The sequence below is a fragment of the Ptychodera flava genome, chromosome 19 (assembly GCF_041260155.1).
Source record: "Ptychodera flava strain L36383 chromosome 19, AS_Pfla_20210202, whole genome shotgun sequence".
Taxonomy (NCBI): domain Eukaryota; kingdom Metazoa; phylum Hemichordata; class Enteropneusta; family Ptychoderidae; genus Ptychodera; species Ptychodera flava.
Window position 1 is genome coordinate 10,442,423 of NC_091946.1, and position 22,010 is coordinate 10,464,432.

The following is a 22,010-nucleotide window of genomic DNA, read 5'->3' on the forward strand; positions in this document are numbered from 1 at the left end:
GTGTCCACATTGGTTTTTTACGTCGGCCCCGGCCCTGGTCGGGACCTGGGCCGACGCAAAGTCGTCAGTCTGAACGTACCATTTGTATAAATGTGTTATCCCAGGATGTCTCTTGCTGTTACAGTGCTTTGGGAGCATTGACTTGGTGTTGTTATTGTTTACACAGTAAACTTCCATCACATTGGACAAAGAATGCGCAGGCATTGTTTCCTGTTTTTGTGTGTATTGGTGTTAATCAAGTTGTCTTTGTAACTTTCAAAAGGATTGTCCTTGCAATTTGTAGCTGTACTTCATCAAGGCGTGTTTGCAAAACACTTAGAGGGAGCATATTCCTTGGCGTGGTACAGTGAGTGGTGATCCACTGTCTATGGGTACACTTGACGTAATTCTGTGTATGTACCTATCAAATTCACACTATCAAAGGCTTTTGTTTTGTATCGAATTTTAAACCTGTTGAAACAATATGCCTTCAATTTAATCTCATCAAGAATACACCTTTTCAGCTATCATGGAAATTCCTTTTAGGGGCGGGAAGAAAATTTGTGTGTCATTCCTTGGCATTGTTACTGAAAGCACAGTAGCAATGTTACTGACTTGTGACCTTTGGTGACTTTTGGTGACCTTTGATGACCTTGGTGAAAAAAGGGTTTATGTCCCTTCTGTGGTCAATTTATAAATTAACCTGAAAAGTTACAAGCCATGGGTTAACCTTCGCCGACAATTTCTGAAAAAGTTCAGAAAATCAAATATCCCTTCTGCTCTGTCTCTACCGGTATTGCTAGGCAACGTATTCCCTGATGTACTTTTTGGGAAAATCAAAGTTTCAGAGAAAAAACGCAATAAAAAGTAGCTACTGTACATATGCTTGCATACAACAGATTGTTGAGCTGCATCATTTGGAGTGTATTAAACATTTTCACATGATTGTTGATTTTCTTTACGTCTGGTTGGCACACGTATGCTCATGTCATTAGCTCATTGATTTCTTTGTCATGAATTTTCAAAATTATTGTTCTGTCTGCGGCTCGAGGACATTCCAAATTTTTTGAGTTGCCCCCCTTAAAAACTTGACAAGGACTAAAACGTTTCAGATTTAGTTTCATTTCAAAGCATAATTGCCTTTTTCTTTTTGCCATTCGTCACTCAGGTAGTGAAGACTGCATGTTAAATAGCGTTGGAAAGCCCAAGTGAACGAGTCGAGGGCTTGATAGACATAGGGAAATTTATAATCGGTGGTGGTGCCAGTTTTCTGTGGAGATTTGTAAACAGAGAAACACCTTCCTTCTCACTCTGTGTTCAGTTTGCTGCCACCTTAATGGAACGTACATCACTTCCATCGCCTAGATCAATATTGTTCTGACTTTTTCCGTTTTTCCCCCCGTCTCACCAAAGTAATGCCGAAACTAGTCGGGATGGCAAACAGATTTTAATATTCTATCCGTAATGATCGGTTGGAGATTAATGCCGACAAAGCAAGCAAAGTGATATTGGATTAGCCTCACAAATCAATGAGATGACCCAAGTCCCCACGTAACTCATCTCTAAGTTTACACAGACAGAGTAACTAACCGTTTGATTGCTATTCTCTCATTGTAATCTGTCACCTTGCTGAACTGATAATCTTTTTTTCCATTCAAAACAACTTCTCCTCTCTGGACTTCATGTCTCCCCGTGATACTATCATGATCTATGTTAGCAGCAATCTTTCAGAAAAGCTACTGCTCGACTGTCTTATATTAGCATTGTTAAAAAATATGATCTTCTTCTATTTTTTTAATCAAGGTAATATTGTGCCAGCCCTTGATGATGCAGTATTGTAGTCTGTGATGTTTGTGCGTGGTTGAAGATGGAATTGAATGCCACGATCATTGTCCTCATCACCATTTTTTTCTGTCTCGCTGAAAGAAATGTCATCATCGCTCACGGATATCTGAAGTACACAATTATGAAATGTTCAAAACACTTTTATATTGAAGTGATTGCCACCCTGGTGCATCATTGTCAAACACCATTAATCTCACACACTCTGAAAGACATTATTTTCGTCAACGCCGTTGACATTTTCAATTTGTTTTATGATTAATGTACGGCTACCACAGTGTGATAACATCTCTTCTGCTCCTAGTAAAGTAATGTAAAGCTTGTAGTTTCATGTCAGTATCAAAAAAAAACTCTCTGTCAGCTAGTGGAAGAAGTGTTTGCCGTGATCTCATTATCTTTTAATTACAAACAGAGTAAATCTCCATGTAGAAATCTCCCTCACGGAGAGTGTTCATTTTAACCCTACTTGGCAGCTGTTGTCAATTATAAGGCTGAAAACACTTCAATATGAAGTGCAAGTGAGCGCTGTTCAATGCTGTATTTATATCCTCCATTTCACATGGGAGAGGGAAAGAAGATGGTTACGGAGCACTTGAGTGTGCTCAGCTCAGAGGTTGAGACAAGATGTAGAAAGCTAAGTTCTTTTTAGGGTTTTGTGGCAATTCTAACTTTCATTCATGTAAATTGGCCGCATTGGAGACTCCAATTGAGAATACAGACCAGTGGATACCCATTTAGCGCACACAGTCCAAATGAATACCCATCATGGGTATGCAAGGATGAAGCCCAGTGGATACCTATGAGATGCACACAGTCCAATGAATACCCATCATGGGTATGCAAGGATGACTCCTAGTGGATACCCATAAAGTGCACACAGTCCAATGAATACCTATCATGGGTATGCAAGGATGAAACCAGTGTATACCCATATTAGGCATACCCAGATTAATATGTTAATGCCCTTCCATGGGCATACGGCCCAGTGGATACCCATAATGAACACAGCCAGTCAAGAGAATACCCATCACCCAGGCATATAGCCCAGTGGATACTCACAGCTAAGTGAATACCCATGATTGGGATACAGCCCAGCTGGTACCGACACTGGGCATACAGTCGAATCGGTAAATCACAATATGGATATAGGGCAGCTGGAATCAAACATGATATATTGTTCTTAACAATTTTCTCCATTATTTTGGGTTATCTCTCAAATGTCAGTCAGTTTTGATGATAGGATTCAGGATCTTACTGTATCAAGCATCTGCATTTACCAAACTCTGGTGTTGTAGACTGCTATTGGGAGAGTGTGATTGTACGTCATGTAAATCTTTGATACCATTCGGGCGTTAACTGTGGCCATATTATTACCAGTATTATTTAAGCGCTGAAGTACACTCTCGGACTTCTTTCCATGAGCAAAACAAATTGATGGAAATACTTGGAATTTTATGACTTTCAATATAAAATTCATTGATCATAAATGTAGCATTATAACGATAGTTGGAAATAATCATTGAAATTTGAGAAGGGGGGTTATATCTATTTTGAGGTTACAGTCAGTCTTTGGAGGTTAGTCCCTGGTAAGTCCTGCAGCTTGGTAGAAAAGCAGTTGTGACAGCTATTGATAATAAATCAAATTTATCAGGGAAATCGTGTCTGGGCAATTGTGACTGTGACTATTAAAGCTGATGAAATTGACAGCCAAGGGGTGAAAAATATTTGACAAAACGTTTAGGGGATAATGTGCTATTTCCGTCCTGATGTAATTTCCAGAATGGCTGTTATAGTTACGTAAGTCATTTGTCAATAATTGTGATGACTATTGCAGAGCTTTGGCAAGTTCTCTGCTGTCTGACATTAACCCTTTTCCTGCCAGACAGTATCACTTCCCTATCAGCCAAGTCAGTAAAAAGCGGTATTGAGCCAAAACATGACGTATTTTCACCCACTTGGCTTGGTATGCAATAGCATCTTTAGTCCACAAAAATCAACTTTACAGTATCTCTGTTTTCAACAGCCTTCAAATGTACAGTATTATATAATTATGTTAAAATACACCATATGGAATATGTTGTGTTTCATTCATTTTAACCATATTGACCTGATGGTGAAATATGGACTTGACAGGAAAAGGGTTAACGTGTAATTGAATCATCGGCAGGTTGCAGGTTCTGAAGTTCAATTGCTGTAATTTGCTCACTAATACGCCAGTCTGTAGACTCTCTCTCTATATGTACATGTGTGTAGATGTACTCATGCAGAGACGATCGACACATATACAGATTTCAAGAGCTCAGGTTTTAAAAGCTGCTGATCAGGTCACTGAACGGCACACTCATACAAGACTCACTGCTTGAAGTTCAGGCCACGGAGTAACAAATCCCATAGTATAAACGGGAATTTGCCTGATCAGCCTCAATGCACAAAGCATTCTGAGCCACTATATAAGAAATGAGATGTGCAGTTGTAATTGTTTGCACCACCGTCAATTTTAGATTTTGAAATTTAGATACTCTAGTAGGCTTATCTGTCTCCAGTACAGATACCTGGCTTTGTAAGTTTGATACCTGGCCTTGGCAGCAGATACCTGGATTTGGCACTCAGATACCTGACTTATGCAGTAGAATACCTGGCTTAAGCAGTCAGATACCTGGCTTATGTAGTAGAATATCTGGCTTTGGCAGTTGTGTACCTGGCTTTGGCAGCCAGATACCTGGCTTTGACAGTTCAGACGCCTGGCTTCGGCAGTCAGCCACCTGGTTTTTGGCAACCAGATACCTGGTTTTTGCAGTCGGATACCTATCTTTGGCAATCAGATACCTGGTTTTGGCAACCAGATACCTATCTTTGACTGTCAGATACCTGAGATTTGCAGTCATGTACTATTACTATGGCATTAACTTTCACATGAAAAGTGGATGGTCATTTGCCAGTGATTGAAAAAGCTGCTTTTTGATCGTCATAAAATGCATTAACTGTTGGAACTATTTCCAACTCCGCTGCTTACTATCACTTAGTATTGATCTGAAACCATATGCACATCTTGAGTCACATCATCGTGTTATTAGCCTGTGAGATTGACTCTCTATGTAATGTGTGCCTTTTTTGCAAGAAAAATAGTGATAGAATTTCCCACTTTCCCTGTTCACCTTAATAAAGATCAGTTCAATCAATACTAATGGGCAATTGCTAGTCAGCATTTGAGTGGAGTGACTTCCAAACTTGTAGAAATTTAAGTTTAATAGTTGGCATTTTAGTACAAGTCGCGTGCAAGACGATGATGAAGAGCCCACAGAGACAATAAGAGATGCCATTGATAATCCAAACACTATTTGCAGATTTAATTCTTCAACGATGCTAGCAACTGATGTGGTAAGCTTTGTAGGGACTTTGATGTCAGCATTCAAGATGAGTCCAACATGAGTCACCAGTCCCGCATGGAATATTTATCTCTAAGATAAAGCTATGATTCGCTCTCCATCAAAACTAATTCTGTCCGTTCAATAATTTACAACGTACCAGGACTCCAGACGTCTTCTGAAGACAACAATTTCAAAAATTTATGGGTTTCCAAAAATTGCCTCTCTGAGGTAATTTCTGGATTTCTCACGATGAATAAAAATACAAAGCACCTTTGACCTCGGTGTTAAGTAATCTGAGATTGTCATATTTTGTTTAACCATTCTCCCCATGTCACTCGTAACTTAAACTCATTTGAACGCAGAGGACAATGGGAATGCTGTACTTCTGTCATGAAATCTGGAAAGTGGGTTTCACCCTATCATCACCCGACTTTGGCAAATCCCTATTGATTTCAATAGGATGAACGGGTCTGTGTACAGGAAAATAGGGGGAGAAGACTTATATGTGTTATTGGTGCATGGTGTTACTGACTTAAAAACACACATATTTTTTGCTACCTATTGTTGATACGAAGTTGTCTGAGAAAGCAGCTGTGTTAATAATACACGGTGTATCTGTGAACTTTTCAAATCTAAAACGTCTAAACTTTTTGTCAGCAGCAGATTTAGGAATTTCTTGCAGTTATCCTGAGTCAGCCATGCAATGATACAATATGTTACTTTTCTGAATCAAAGAAAGCACCCTTGAGCAAGTACTGACTCCTCAAAAGGGATCACAGTGCACACATAAAGTGGTCTTTCAAAAACACAGATTTGTGTTTTTGTCATTCTGTCAAACTTTCAAATGCCATCACTAGAATTTCTTCATAGATGAAAGGATTGACCATACTCACATGCCTGTTGTATTAGACTGTGATAGAGCTTTCCTCTCAGATGTGTGCAGACTCCTTGCATAAAGGACGTGCATAAAGTCGTGTAACTTTAAGATTGTTTGTGTATTCGACTGGATGACTTAATGGTCGCCCTGAGTCAAAACTAACACAGTGTCGTGTGTATGGGCCATTCCACTGAAGTCAAACAACCGGGACAAGAACCGCAGACTCGCATTAATTAGTTAAACAAACTTACATTGTCAAACTTGTCCTCCCTGCCCCGCTAATCATGTGATGCTAATGTCTGGTGATTTATGTTATGTGGAACTGTGGAGCTGGGTACTGTCGCTGATGGAATGCCACAAGCCCTTGTCAAACTCTACCCTTCTATGCAACACAGGCATTGTTAAGTCTGCCTTACAGGTACTGGGTCCACAACATCGAATTCACTGCATATTTCTCAAAATGGCCGAAGGACGTTACGCAGTAATTTGCGAGGGAACGAGCGACCATAACTACAGAGAACTTCACAAATTAAGCAATGCAGTTTTCTTCAACCCACAGCATTTCACAATTGGCAGTAATTTCAGCTATCAATGAGCATGAACAGTGGAGGCAGTCCCAGTCCCTAAATGATCTCAATTTATATCGATTACCGAAACCATGCATTTAATGAAGCTCGCTCGAATTGCAGCATTTTTATCTTATGTGGGTAGTGTTTGTATATCTCCGTAATTGCCCTATTACTGGACTTAGTGACTTTGTGGTGAATCAGCAAGTCAGTAGTTGAGATGTGAATGATAGGGGTGGGGGTGGGGGTGTTGAGATATTATGGTGTAATTGCTTTGCATGAGGTAGCTACTGTACAGGTGAAGTATCATGATAAGATTTACTCTGACCTCTGACCTCAGTGTCATCCCTTCCCTGGCCCTCACCCATCCAAAGCATGGAGCTGTCTTCTGATGGTTTTGAGAAACCTTAAAATATATCATCTTGTTTGCTCTGAAAAGGCTGAGCAACCCTGAGTATAAATCAAAGGGGCATATCGACAGCTTCAGTCAGTGCCTCTTGAAACCAATGCAGTGTAAATGCCCACCTACAGAAACATGTTGTAAGTTTCTGAACAGCAGGGCTGCAGTTTGTTTGTACTTTTGATATCCATGGGTAGGAATTAACAAAAAAGTACAAGTCACCAGTTCAGTCTCTGAGCCTATCAGTCACAGCATAGCAGGGAAATAACATAAAATACGTACTTTTACTAATAGGAAGAGGATTCCTTATAAATTGCAATGGTCAAGTTCACCATCAAGAAATGCGGCTGATTTGATGAAAGACAAGAAGCTGTAGCAAGTTGATATATAGGATAATTGGATCACGGTGACACTGGACGTCATTCTGAGTTGGATGAGGCACTAATAGGATTAGCCTGCATCTGCAGGGGTTCCTTGTACTTGCTTACATGGTTGTGTGTGTGTGTCAGTTGAATTAATGCAGAGAACAAGATAGAGTGTTTTCGTGGAAAGTTGTTTTACATCCCTCAGACTGATCATAACATGTCCCAACTAGGCTTTGCACATATACTCATACTCTTAGCTTTTATTGTAGTGCGCAGTTTTTGGATGCTTAATTTTTGTTTTTTTGCTAATTTACTGCTTGTGCGGGTCCATTTCAAAACCTGTGCAGTAAAAACAGTTTTCACATCATCTTTTTTTAAATCAAAAATTCAGTTTTACTCCATTGAATCAAACACTGGAATTGGCGACCATTTTGAATTTCAAGTATCGCTAAACTTCAGGTAATTATAATGCTTTTCTAGTCTGAAACTTTGCATAGTTACCCTTTACTCAATTCTTAAACAAGGGAAAAAAAATGATTTAAAGTCCCCATTGACAAAATTAGGGTGAAAGTTTAAAATTTTGCTCCTGAGGTGTGAATTACCTCAACCCTGTCAATCCTATATCTGTGTAAGTGAATCCGGTTACACTGTATGCTAGATCTCTAGGCTTTACCAAAAATCTGATGTTGAAAGGTTTATAGGGATCATTAAAACAGTTTAAGTGTGTGATTTGGTTTTTACCACTGCCATTACATATTATTGCTGGCTTTATTAAATCTTTTCTGGCTACTTTGTCAATTGGCCTGGGATCAGTTAGTGAACAAGTGACCTATGATACCAAGGAGTTTTGAATTCAAAATATCAGAAACACACAAAGAAACCGTGTGTACATGAACTACTAATGCTGATTCAATGGTTCAAATGATTTTCTACAAACGTTTGCTTTTTCAGAATCAGGTGCACTGAACAAGGAGAATATGAAAGAGTACAGTTTTATTTGAGTGTTAGTGCAATTATTCTGGTTATAAGATGTACAAAAGTACAATCTGTGTCAGGCACGGAATCTTTATTAAAGCATTTTAAAGATGCTATGACCATTCTTTTACTGTAATTCTGTGAGATAAAATGGGTAATGTTCACAATCAACACATTCTAGATGCAGACAGCAGATTGGTCTTCATATAGTGATTACATAACTTTGGGACAGATTTAATGTTAAAGATGCAAGAATAACTTTCTGTGATCTCTTTTATTAAAGTATATGCCAGGATTCTTCATGAAAACTAGACAAGCAAAATGTAGACAAAAATATTCAGAAAATCACAGTTTGATGATGTTGTTTTGATTTTGAAATGATGGTACATCAAGGATAATTTACTCTTGGCCTTTGATTCAGAGAGAGCTCTGAAGATTTTTGCGGCAGACCTTGCAGCAGACTTTATTTTCACAAAATGTTGCTATCTTCTGTTGAACTTGTGCTATTAAATGTCGCACACGTGTGTCGGACATGTTGCACTGTTGATGAGCACTCTCCAATTATACGCTGGAAACTGTCACGAGACAATCTCAATCCATTGCACTTTATGGTGCTTTTCATTTTATACGCATGCACCATCCATTGTAAAACAGGATGAGGGCAAAAAGTACACCTAGTCCCAGCTCTGATATTGCTCACATCCGAATCTCGTAACCGGATAGCATTAGAATACAGTAAGCTTTAACCCCTCATCATGCTTGTAGTAACGTTGAAAATGCTATCACAGCAGCCATAACGCTAAATGTCAAACGAGCAGATCACACAGATATCATAACCTTTCCGACCCCTAATGATATTTTCATTGTTCCCTGACAACATTCCGGTGCATCTGTCCTTCCTCCTATCTTCTGTGATTCATAGATCGTGTGTTATGTTCATTTTTTGGCTCAAAAATCAACCATGTAAAACCAACACTCACGAAAACACAAGGTGAACAGCCTTGCATCAAAAATTCTAAAAAGATAAAATTGTGTCAATCAAGAGTACATAATTGCCTTTTCATTATGTATGGAAAAACTGCTACTATGGTAATGCCTTGCAGTTATCAAAGTGACCAATGATTTGAGAGCTTATTTCATAACTCTGTTATCAGATCATTAAGATCATAAAAATTATCAGGTTACGTCAGTGGTCCAATGATTGACATACTATCACGCTCTACTTAAATGTCATGCATTTCATGTCATTTCTGCAAGCTTTTCATACTGCAGAAAATCCCATATACATTGATAACGATGACGATGGAGATGGGAATTAGAGGCAGCTAGGGCAAGGAAGAATACAGTGAAGGCACCTAAAAATAACATTTCTACTCCCAGGCAAAAACTCTGAGCTAAGAGATCACTAAGTATCGCAGTTTCAGTTTCTGATTTGCTACTGACAGACTGCGTTAAACATGAGACTACTACCAACTTTACCAATTTTTCTACATCAGAAGCCCTGATGTACTGAATGTATTCTGTGAAACTTGGAATGAGAAATTTGAGAGGAAGAAATCACTTTCTCGCTAATACTTGGACCCAAGTTTATCCTTTCCTCAGACAAAAAACAACTCTACCTCAAGTGGGTTAATCATCACTATCTCCCAGCAAAGCTTGCATCTTGGAAATTCTGATTAGCTTTGAATCAAGCCATGATACAATTACCTGTGTAACTTTAAATATACTTTTTTATCGAGAGGGCATCTATAACTGATCACTGATAAGAATCTGTGTCGGCTTTAATGGAATTGGAACTATGTAATGGAATGATAATGTTCACAATGCAACACAGATGGGGTCTGTTTCATGACCTTTCCGCAAAATGCAATCCAGAAAGACGTCACTATACAGTACGAGTGTAGAATCTAACGCGTTCTTTGGAATATACATTTGTGTGCAGCATTAGCTCATCTGGTGCCACCTGTTCCTGCCTCTCTTTATGTGTGTAACAAGTAGATCAGAGTACAAACCCTACATGATGAGCTCTAGGGATTTGAATCAGACAGCAGGGGGTGAGACGGTGGTAACCAGGGCTTACTTTTGGGTAGCAAAGTTGTGAACATTCAATTAGCTGAATGTTAAAATTTCTAGCCAGTTTGAACAACCGTTAGTAAATCCATCAAAATTGGAGAAAACTTCATCTTAGTCCAAGTACATACAAAATGTGAAAGTATGCAGTTTGTTAGTTGAGAAATGGTTTAATGTATTACTATACTCATAAAAATATGAACAAGGTTATGTCTAATTTTGGAAAAGGCTTTCCCATTGAAAAAGATTACTTTGGCAACTGTCTGATTGAGTACATTGCATATTGGAATTAATAGGCTAGATTATTGTAACAGAAAGTGTATCTTATAGATAAAACAAAAAGCGATACACACTTACAGTGCTGTTATTTTGAATCTTAGGTTTTTGATAATGCCTATGGTCACCAGTTTATCCACCAAATACCTTGTAGTCGGCATTTAAAAAATTTTTGTCCTCATTGGCAAACTGGCAATCTGGTAACGTATGTTCTGGTTGCACCTCCCTATTCACATGACTTCATTGACATCAAATGCACAATTTGCCATCAGCAAGTAAAAGAGTCCGAATGGGTCCAATAATCAATAAATTTCACATGCATACCCCTCCCAGTGTAATCAATTCTACACCACGATATTAAAATCCAAAATGCAGCATTTTGTCTTTGTGCCCTTAGAGCCTACGGCACGTTTTTGTTGCTAAGGCATCTTCTCAGTGTATTAGCATCTGTCCAGCCAGATGCTCCAGATCACACAGTTTTCAATGTTAACACCAATTCCCTCAAAACACAGAATGTTTCACTATCAAGAGTAAGAAACCACGATAACCTTGGATTGTATGCGATATCGATGCATTGGGGAAATCAACGAAAGTGAAATCTTGCAATAGATTGTTATCAACTACGGCAATCAAAATTTCACTTCACACACAAGGACACTGACACCTCTGCAGATATGCCTGTGATTTGTTCATCATCAGCTTGCAAGACGATTATGAAATGTGACTTGTTATGTATGCACACATGAATTCTAATATATTAATCTGTAGCTCTATATCTCTTTCTATGGGTTTCTCTAGAAATATCCATGCACCCATACATATACACCCACTACACCCACTCACATCGTTCTACATAGCCTTTGAAGTGGTGCGTACCGATAAAATGCACTTAAAATGATTAAACTCAGACAAATTCAAGATGCTTTCTGTTACAACTAACTAATGTTTATACTGGCAGGAAAGTCGAGATATTGCTGTTCTGATGTTTTTTGCCGACTTAACTGACTAGGTCCGACTGGCATTAGGTTTTTGCTTTTTTACCGGAGAAAGAATCAAAATTCAATGACTAGGCAATGTTTATCTAGTGCTATCGATCGTACTTGGGATTTGTGTTGTTTGTCATAGAATGAATGAAAACTGTCTATTGAGAAAACCCGTACTGGATCTACAACCAATATGAAAGGCTTTGAAATACCTGTAACTTTGTGACTCTCCGTCCACCTGCTGTTCTTGTTAGGCACGGCTAGCATTGAGCAACAATAGCTTGTTGATTTGACTGTGTTTACTTTATGGTAATAAACAACATAGCAAAGAACACGATAAGAGTTTGCAAATTTTGATGGTGAAACTTAATTAAGAAGTGTAGGTGCTGCCAATTCATGCTTCATAACCACGTCATAAAAATAGTTTTAATAATACCGTCAAGGTTTCATTCAAAGTTGAAGTCATTGCTGTGGATCCTTCACAGAATCAAAAGAACTTTTTTCGTGTTGCTTCACGGCTTGCATTACATTGCTCTATTTCTATACCTGTGCTGTGAAAACTAGAGTTTGTCGTCGTCTTTGACAGTGCCCATATAATGAATCGGTGAGAGATATTAAAAAAGGAATTGCACATGCAATATTTCACTATTTACAGTTTTGCGTGAAAAGAAGATGCCATCATTTGGCTATCGTTCACCAATCTTAATGGTGTTGTATTCATTAAAGTTATCACTGCGAGAGCAACAGAGGTGACAGTTGTACTCAATAAATCCTAGGACGGCGCCACTTTGAGACTCTGAGTCTGGCATTGGTTTTTCCGCCAAAAAGCAGTGATGCCGAGACCTTCAGTAGATGGAACATAATATACCTACCTTCTGGGCAGGATCAGATATATGGACAACCATTGATATGCGGCACTAACTGTTTCCTGAATGTATTTTCTGTAGTGGCACGTCAAACACTTTAACGCTACTCAGCCATCTCCTACTGTATTAATATTCATCACATATGTTAAGCAGAGGTGTACGCCTCATAAATATTAATAACGCTGACGAAAATTTCAATTCAGATTTCAAGCTGATCAATTGTGTGAAGATTTTTATGTTAACATTACTCTATTGGATGGGATGATAAATTTGAATAACTCAACAGCTTTCAAATATAAATAACATCACAGCAGTTGTCACATATGGAAAAGACTGAGCTTTTGCAGAGCCACCAGATGTTAATGTCTGTGATTTAATATATTCACAATTTTCCTTGGCTGACAATGTTAAGTTTTTAGGTATACTTAGGTTCGGTTAATTTTAAGACATGTACTTAACAAAAGGATGACAAAGAACTGACTCTCTTTCAATGCTTATGATCAAAATGATGACAGTTTTTTATGTCAAAAGGGATATTATAACTGTTATCTTGTCCAACTGGGACATTACAATTTACCTATATTTATGCATTCTGTAATTACTATATACTTTTAACCTTTAACAGAATTACCACCAAAAATGCCGAACAACCAGTGCTTTGCAAAGCAAAGTGAGGGTACCATATTTTCAGAACTAAAAATATTCGTCGTTAACTGTCTAGTAATATCAGAGTTGAGTTTGGAGTGTAAAACGCCACAGATGCTCAGTAATGTGTAGGATTTTATTCTCGGTAGAAATATGGAGCGAGATTATTTTAATATTTTCCTCCTTTTTGTGAAATTCTTGCTTGATGTTCACCATGTTTCAGTCTTTATTCTGCATTGTTAGTAATTGATCCTGCATGTTCTGTCTGGAAGTGCAGCCATATCCTTGAAACACTGGACTAATTATAAATTCTTCTGAAACTCTCCCATGTGTATCATTGAATTAATTGCCTGAAATGCTTTAATCCCTCTGGGATTGCCCAGAAACGTGTTGTGTCATCATTTGAATTATGCTACTGTTGACTAATCGTCTTGGTTCAGGGATGATTTTTTGTTTGAAAGAGTAGATAAATAAAGCCCCAAGGCTGAAACAATTACCTGAAATCTTGGAAATGTGGATAATGCTAATTAACTTTCTGTTAAACCAGAGCAAGTGGAAACCGGCCATAAAGAGCCCCAGTGAAAATCTATGGAGTTGTGACTGTGAACAGGTCAGGAAAATTTTGCCCATATTGATTTGACATAAAATTTTCAAAGCACAGAGCGGAGCCATAGTTCAACCTTGCAACATTGACAGTGTGATTTATGAAGCTGTTTATAACAAGTGGTTATCCTTCTCTCAGTAAGTGCCCGCTCCAAGAAAACATGATCATAAGTTGTTTAGGGAAATCCAAGGGCTCTGGACAGTTGTCACATGCATTTCTCTCTCTCTGTAGTCGGCTGGATGATGAATGGTTCTATTAAGCCTGGACATAAACAAACCAGAGCGCCCTTATGCCCGTGACAGCTCCCTCATGGAGCATTTGGTTATATTGGTGCAATGGCCGCTCTGGGAGTGCTAGTTCTCCATGTGAGATCCATGGTAATAGATAAGTGATCAATATTCCTCATTTAGCTGATATCTCATTAATGCAGGATGTTTGCGTATTATTAAGATGACCGACAGATAACTACGTACGAGTGGGAAGTAGACAAGGGATCAGTAAATCAGACAATATTTGAAAGAAAAAAATGATCCTCCACTTATACATCCCCTTGGTTAATCCCCAGCCAGCCGCAACATACATTCTGTTCAATACATTTCAAAAGTACATAAGCCTCCTTGTTGTACAGCTTTCACCATACATTCAGCGAAGATTGACAGCTTTCAATAATTTTTTACTGCCCTATTTGATAGAAAACTGATTGCCACTACAACGAAGCTTTGCAGTCAGCATTGCAAAAAAGTAGGAATTTTCTTTTAACCTAAAAAAAAATATCATTAAATTGTCTGAATGTCAACTTTGCAAGCTGTATGCATCGTACAAATCCATGATGAATTCAATATGCACGTATGAATGAAAGTACACAGTGTGATAACACTGATACAGAATATCGGGAAAATACAAAGTGATACGTACGAAAAAAATAGGACTTGAATTCTTGCTGATAATAACTCCTGCAAAGATCTTTCAAGGTTTTGAAATTCAGTATTATATCAGAGTAAAATTTTGGCTCTCTGTCAGGTGATAGTGCACTCAGAGATTGAACCTGATATGCCGAAAATATGTACAACACACTGAAGGTTCCTGTCTTAAACTGCCAGACATATAGTGGTGCTTAATTTTTTTTAAATTTTTCTGAATCATTTTAATCTTTTTTTTACCCAGTTTGAATCATGTCATTTCAAAGCACATGTACTTTCAGGCAGAAATATCCATCCGAGATTGATTCATATTCTGTCGCCAAAAATAGAAATTGAGTAAATATGAAACTTAAGTGGCTCAATTTTGCATTCACTTCAAACGTATTTGAGCAAAAAATACTGTCATCACAAATTCAGGTGTAACTTGACAAGTACGCTTCTAGTCAGGTTAGCGCACCTTACGTAATTGTTTTCACTTAGTAGTGAAATACGTCATACAGAGGCAAAGGGGTAGCCAATCTAGCATGACACAACAACCTCACTTACAAGTCCGCTGGGAGCTATGCAAGCAATGCAATATATGAATGCGCCGAGTTTGTGGTTGATTGAATCACTGATGACTACACCCATCCCATTTATAATTGCAATCGCAGTGCGGCAATACAATGTACCTACAATGATTTTGACGTTGTAGCTGATGCAGTATTGCCGTCAAACAGCCCTCAGATCACATTTGGCAAATGGTCTGTCCTCCCCTTCCCGCCACTTTGTCCGTATGTTCTGAGGTGGTGTTCCCATGGTGATAGTTATTCTCCATCCCTAATCACATCAATTCTGTGGGAAGGCGGTGTGTGACACATTAGGCCATTCATTTGGCAGGCTGTGACTGATGTTTAAGGAAATGATGATTGGCATAAACTCTGAAGATGTACGCACACACCTAGATTTCAAGTTCACAAAGTACGCACACACAGGCCCTTAACGCAGTTGGCTCAGAGTTATTCCAAGTTGAATACATTTTGAGAATGCCGTACATGAGCAGTCTGATCGATTCTGACTGTCAGATGTCTAGTCGAGGTTTGTTTTTTGTGGTTGACTATCCTGCCAACGTGAGTGCAGTGACTGGAAAATGTGACAACATCACCAGCCTGACACTCTCTCTAAAGGTCTACAAAAAAGATCACAGAGGAAGTAGTTCTAGATACTCTTGATGGGCAGAATGTTGAATGTGAAAGCCATGGCAGAGTAAATCAGTCCTGACACGTATCAATCATCTTTCACTGCATTGATCAAGATAATTGGAAAATAGTTCTCAAAAAGGGGAGAGAGATTCACCACTGAATTCTTCAACATATTAAACCATCACCAAATCACCATGAGATTTTCTCAGCCTTGAACCAACCAATAATCGATTAGACTATGATAAGAAAATCACTAGGAACCAATCAATTTTCATCATCAGATTGACGGAGACCAATCAGGTTCCACCGCTGGACTTAAGAAAACTTTCAGTCTTTCCAGTGGCATAACAAAGAAGCAAGCAGCTTTCACAGCTGGAGTCATGTTAATCAAACAAATTTCACAGTTCGAATCATAAATTACCAATCAGGCAGCATTGCTCTGTTTGAAAGTGAATGGCTCTGAAATTGTTCTGTGCAATACTCAAGCATGAAAACAAAAATCCCCCTCTTGAGGCCAACAAAACACACGATCAAATTTCTGTGAATTCACAGTAAAAGTGCTTTTAAAAATTCAGTGACTTCACAATTCGGATTACATTACAGATTACCCGTATGCTTGGGCAGAAACTGTACTCGGATTAAAAATCCATGTGTTGTCGCCTTCAGAGAGTGCTCACACACATACACTTTGAAAAGTTTCAGAATTTTATTAGCTGTAAATATGTAGGTAATTTATTGAGGTGATGTGGTTTAGCAATAACTGTGAGACGAATCAAAGTGGTGATGCGGTAAAACATCGGCGGAGAAGTCATCAGGTCCGTCAAATCAAATAAAAAAAGCAGTGCGGCAACAAGAATTTGATGCCGGTGGCACTTCCCCAATTAATGAATTCACAAGTGGAGATGAGTTCTGAAATCTCAGAGCGTGCAGAGATCACATGGAGGCCGCAGCTTTCATTATACTTGCAGGAGAGAAGAGAAAAAAGACTGAGACATGCCACAAGGGAGGGACCTTGTCCTTATAATTTATGCAAACCTGGGTCATGACTGCTATTTGTGCCAATATTTGTCTGCCTGCCAGTTGAAAAATTCCTCTTATCGCACATGTAATCAAAGTGTAATTCTCTCTGTTGTGCAGAAGTTTAGCAACTGTACGATCAAGCTTGTAGCGACTTAATTTACAACCTCAGGGCAGTTTCCTCAGTCGGTGATTTAAATTTACCAATTGTGTGAGCATCAAGATTTACTCTCACTGCATTTCCCAAGACATGCTTAGAAATTATAAATGAACATTAATTTTTAAAACCAGTCAGTGTTATACTAGCTAAAAACATTTTTATAGCATTGCTAGATTTTTATCTGAGGACCATCTCATGTTCACAATACCATGTCTGTGTGATATTCCATTAACACAATTATTCCCATTAAAATTCCCCGGCAGCAGAAGAAAAAGGCATTCCAGTGTACTTGGTTGGCAGCAATTAAAGTGTGTCAAGTTGTAAAAATCGAAATGACAAATGTGAATAGAGCCGGCATTATACGTGCTGATCCCAGGAAGCTTTCTGTACAGAATGAGGGCAGTTGTAAGCATCGGTCTACCTGAGTGTACTCAGCTAGATTGGCATGTTGGTATTATCCGTAAATTATATCAAAGTGACGGATAAGCACCCGGTCGGTAGTTACCCATGTAGGTCTCAATCATGACATGCAGAGGTCGTTGTTGAATGATTTTAGCCGGGATTGGCCTTCCTGGCAATTTGCACTCAGGTAATATTTTTTTTCTGATCATTAAAATCCTTGAGTGGGAAATCTATCGCTGGATTTAATGATGTTGTTGTATGTTTTCATCTGTAATAGCGTCTTGGCAAAGCAGCCTTTAATATCTTAAAATGAAGCCGACTTAATGATAGCTTGAGAATATAGCAAACACCAGTCGGTAGCGCAAAAGCCTAATGTTGTTATTTGATCAGTCCATACTTGTTTGAAGTCCCTAAATTGTCCATGGTATGCATGAAAATGACATTATATTCCAACATTTGTGAAGGCATCAACACATTTAGAGATTGTGTTCTATGAAAATTACAGCTCTTTGGCAACAATGGTTTCAGTTTTTCAAAAAGTAACTGGTCACCTAAAGTGTATATTTTAAACATTGCTACAAAGTTGCTAGATGCATAGTTTGAACATTGTTACAAAGTAGCCATAAGAATGATAACAAATAATTTGTTACATGTCAGCCACATTGGAACTTATCACCTAACAATCTTTGCCATCGAATTGAATGGACCTAGAGGTTGTTCAGTAAATTTTCAGGCCAGGTTTGTAACCAAACGTCCTTAAACTAAGAGTGTCACAGCCAACTTACTGCCAAATTCCGCTTTTAATACTAGAAGTTTTCATACCCTCAGAGAACTGAACAGTCTGTGACCACCTTATTTAACCAAAACAATCATCTACACATCACGTCTGAGGTGAAGCTCAGATCACACGACCTTTGTCAGGTCGTGACCTCGGCCCCCAAAGTAGATAAACTGGAAATGCCATTCTTCTGATCATTAGTCGCACAAAGTATAGGTATCTCATTCTGACTGCATTGCTCATTCAGATGACTGAATCCCGGTGGAGTTTAAACTCAAAAGAATCTCCTGATCTGTTGCTTTGGTTTGACATCTTTGCTATGATTACTGGGTGCGCTGCTCAAACACTGGGCCATGTGCGTATGCAGGAGAATGGGTAAACTAAGTCTTGCATCTCAGAAAAAAAATATTTACTGATCACCTCATTCCTGAACATTATCCAAAAATGTGGTGTGAGATGTTGGCCAAAAAAAGAACGTTTTGGGTTGCATTGTTTCCTCAACGTGAAAATCATCAAAAAACACAGCATTTGTTATATACGAAATGTTTTTAGGAAAGTTCCATTATTTGTCAGTGCTTACACATTCTTGGTGCAAGTTTCAGTTTTCTTGCATAGGAAAATATATATTGCCAAGAAAAGATGGGAAATTGTGCAATAAGTATCATATCAAACTTATCTGTGAACATCAGATTTGAGTATTTTCATAGCATTGCTGTACAAAATAAATTTTGAACTTGTGGAACTTGTTTAGTCAAAGTTACCATGTGTGGTCTTTGAACTTTAGGGAGCGGACTGTCTGGAAACTTATTTTACAATGCAATACCAGCCACAGGTTTGATGGTGAGCGATGTAGTGAATATTTCTATTGGCTGAGGAAAAGGGGAACTTTGTCAGCGTACAGCATTACAGTTTTCAGGAACGAGAGTGTTTGAAGTGATTTCCTATGCTGTCAGCTGTGTTCCCTAATGGCCTTGAAAAAGCTCTCTTTGATGACGTCTTTGCAAGCGATAGCATAGACTTTCTTTTTAGGTTCCCATACGTCACATCACATATGCGGAGATCTGGACCAATTCACAATGGGCCTTATCAAACGGTTTTCCAGATAACCATTGTCTCGGTTCCTCTTTCTTTGCCTACAGACAACTCTCTCGAACAATGACAAGTGTACGAAAACCGATAATGCATTTCCTGAACTGATACGCGTGTATATATAGAGACATGAATCTTTCGGCCGTCATCCAAGCTGTTGTTGGGGTTGAGGTGTCATCGGAAATTTAATTATTGGTGCTTTTTTAGCCATATCTAGGTCATCTTAGCCATCAATTGGGTGGGCAATTGGACATTAATAATCAGAAATTGGGGCGGAATCGCTGTCAGTCAGATTGGAGTTTTGAAGTCAGTACAGGTTACATAGGGAACAATGCCCTTGAAGAGAAATATATCTCTGCACGTTTATTGCTTCAATTGCAGTGTCTTGTACAGCAGCTACATTTATCGAACTCTGATCTAAGCTCAAAGAATGTGCAAACGCACAGTTATCTCATTGTACCCCATGTGAAAAATGCCATGGCCCTCCCACTGGACATTTCAGAGAAACTACAGAAACTGCCAAAAATTGTTTTTGGAACTCATGACATGTTTTAGTTGTTCAAGGCACTTTCCAGGGGTCATAGTCTAGTCACCTTATCAGCAAAAATTGAAAACGTGTTTTTTTTCTAAAATGTAAAAAGAATGAGGATGGAGACATTCAAATAAATGATAAAGTTGAAAGTTAAAATATTTGGAAAAAAAAAAGAAAATTTAAAATTTGCAATCATAATGGAGCAGACTGGGCTTTTTCATAATCACAATTCAAATAATGTTTCCTGTCATACACGATCATAAAGAGTTGTATAAAAATATTTTATAGTAGAGAAAAAAGCACTTCACAACAAATAAACATTGAGATCAAAAGTGGGCATGGAAAGTAACTTGAATATTTAACACATAGCGTATGACTCAATTTGCCACCCCTTCCCCTAAGTGCAAGAGTCCAGAAGGACCAGCTATAATAAGTAGGTCAAACCATAGTGCACAGAAGATTGGGGCTGAAGCATAATAAGACCCCCATACTTCCCCCAAAATAAAATGAGAATATGACTGCTGACAGCACTATTATGAACTTTCCATACTGTTCGTATGCAGTTTAGACATTTTTTGTTGGTCTTGATGGCTCTATATGTAATGAGAATTATGCAGTCACACATAGAGAATTTCACACTGCTTACAATTACAATGATGGATTTACGTTTACACACCTAGGGAATGTACACTTTGCGTCATATTCCGCATATAAAAAAGGTTTTGTCACTCTAAAATGGTTCCTGTCGGAATCATATCTTTTGAAGTCCGCTCAATGTGCGAATTATTTCATCGGTTGGTATTCATACCAAGTTTTATCCCAGGAGCATTAACACATGAGCCGACAAATTTCATAAAATTACGAAAGAACACACAGAGACAGTTGTAAGTCTCCTCGTATCGCAGTCATTGTGTACAAGCCTCACACAGTTTAAAAAAACAGATAAATTCCGCATCAGATGTGTCTTTGATAAATCATTTTCCACTGTTCAAACTTTTCATTTGTCGAACGTCATCATGGATTGATGTCGGTGGGTGGCAGGTCTGCTTGCCTGCTGGTAATAAATCTTATCATTTGTTTAAATAAGGGATAAATTTCTTTTGAGATGTACATTTTATAAATCATGCTGTACTGAGCAAACTTTCCCTGTGTGGAATGCCATCACAAACTCATCCATCATAAATTCATGTTGGTTTGCTTCTCTGTGTATACATATCACATCTCGGGAAGCCTTGAATTTGATCAATTTTCTGTATCGTTGTCATTCATTAACACTAGCAGTATTAAATCCATGAAAACTTTACACAAAGGCCTGTTTGCATCTTTTATAGAAACCCCCCAACAATAAGGAAGAATTTGTTGACTTTGTTTTTCGTCTCTACTACTGTTCACATTCAAAAGAGATTTTTTTCTGTTCAGAAAAGAATTCCAAACCTCTGTTTTCATATCAGTGATCTTATTATTCAGATCAAATCTTTTGATATTAAAAAAAATCATGGTGTGAAAAAGTTCAAAGATTGATGTTAGAGGTCCGACTGGAGCTAGGAATTTGCTTCTCACACTGTGTTTGGTTTGAAAGAAAATTATTAGACTGCTGGGCATGCAGCGGGAATATCAACCGGCATTACTATGAGTATAAACAGGGCTGAGATTGTGCGTGTGTGTGCTGCCGCCGCATTTGAATGGTAAGCATGAACTAGGTTCAGGCAGCAGTTGAGTAATTAATCCTCTCACTGAGTTGGACTCAGATATCCCCATGATGTATGGGACCCCATTGTTTTCAGCAGTGCAGCAAGGTAGATTGACATATATTTAGGGGTAACAGAGTAACAGTTCTATTTTCCAGCATTCTCCTTTACCCTCCCCCTCCCCCGGGTCACTTTTAGATCAACTGAAACATGAAGTACAAGTAATTGATTTGGTTCATGGAAATCCCAGGCTTGGTCTCAGGTCACAAGTGTCATTCCAAGCATGCATTGGAGGGGAAAAACATGAAAATCATCTGTGATGTCGGTTGGGAGATAAACAGCAAATTTGAAAAATTTTATAATCGCCTTACAACTGTTAAGGCTATGCAAAAATTTTCCATTTTGTCACATTATCAAGTCACAGAAA

The 22,010-nt window shown here is 38.4% G+C and overlaps 2 protein-coding genes across 6 annotated transcripts in view; one reads left to right on the plus strand and one right to left on the minus strand.

The window, feature by feature from the left end:
- The window catches only part of LOC139118527 (26S proteasome non-ATPase regulatory subunit 1-like), a 168,025-nt gene that overhangs the window by 73,406 nt on the left and 72,609 nt on the right, over window positions 1–22,010 (plus strand). The window lies entirely within an intron of this gene.
- LOC139118530 (5-hydroxytryptamine receptor 2A-like) overlaps window positions 1–22,010 on the minus strand; it is an 86,760-nt gene that overhangs the window by 37,447 nt on the left and 27,303 nt on the right. Inside the window, exon 1 of one of the 4 annotated variants that reach the window (XM_070681878.1) lies at window positions 6,083–6,297. The exons of the other annotated variants lie outside the window; for them this stretch is intronic. The gene's annotated coding sequence lies outside the window, so the exon portion shown is untranslated. Of the gene's footprint in view, window positions 1–6,082; window positions 6,298–22,010 lie in introns of those variants that run through there. 4 annotated transcript variants of the gene reach the window in all.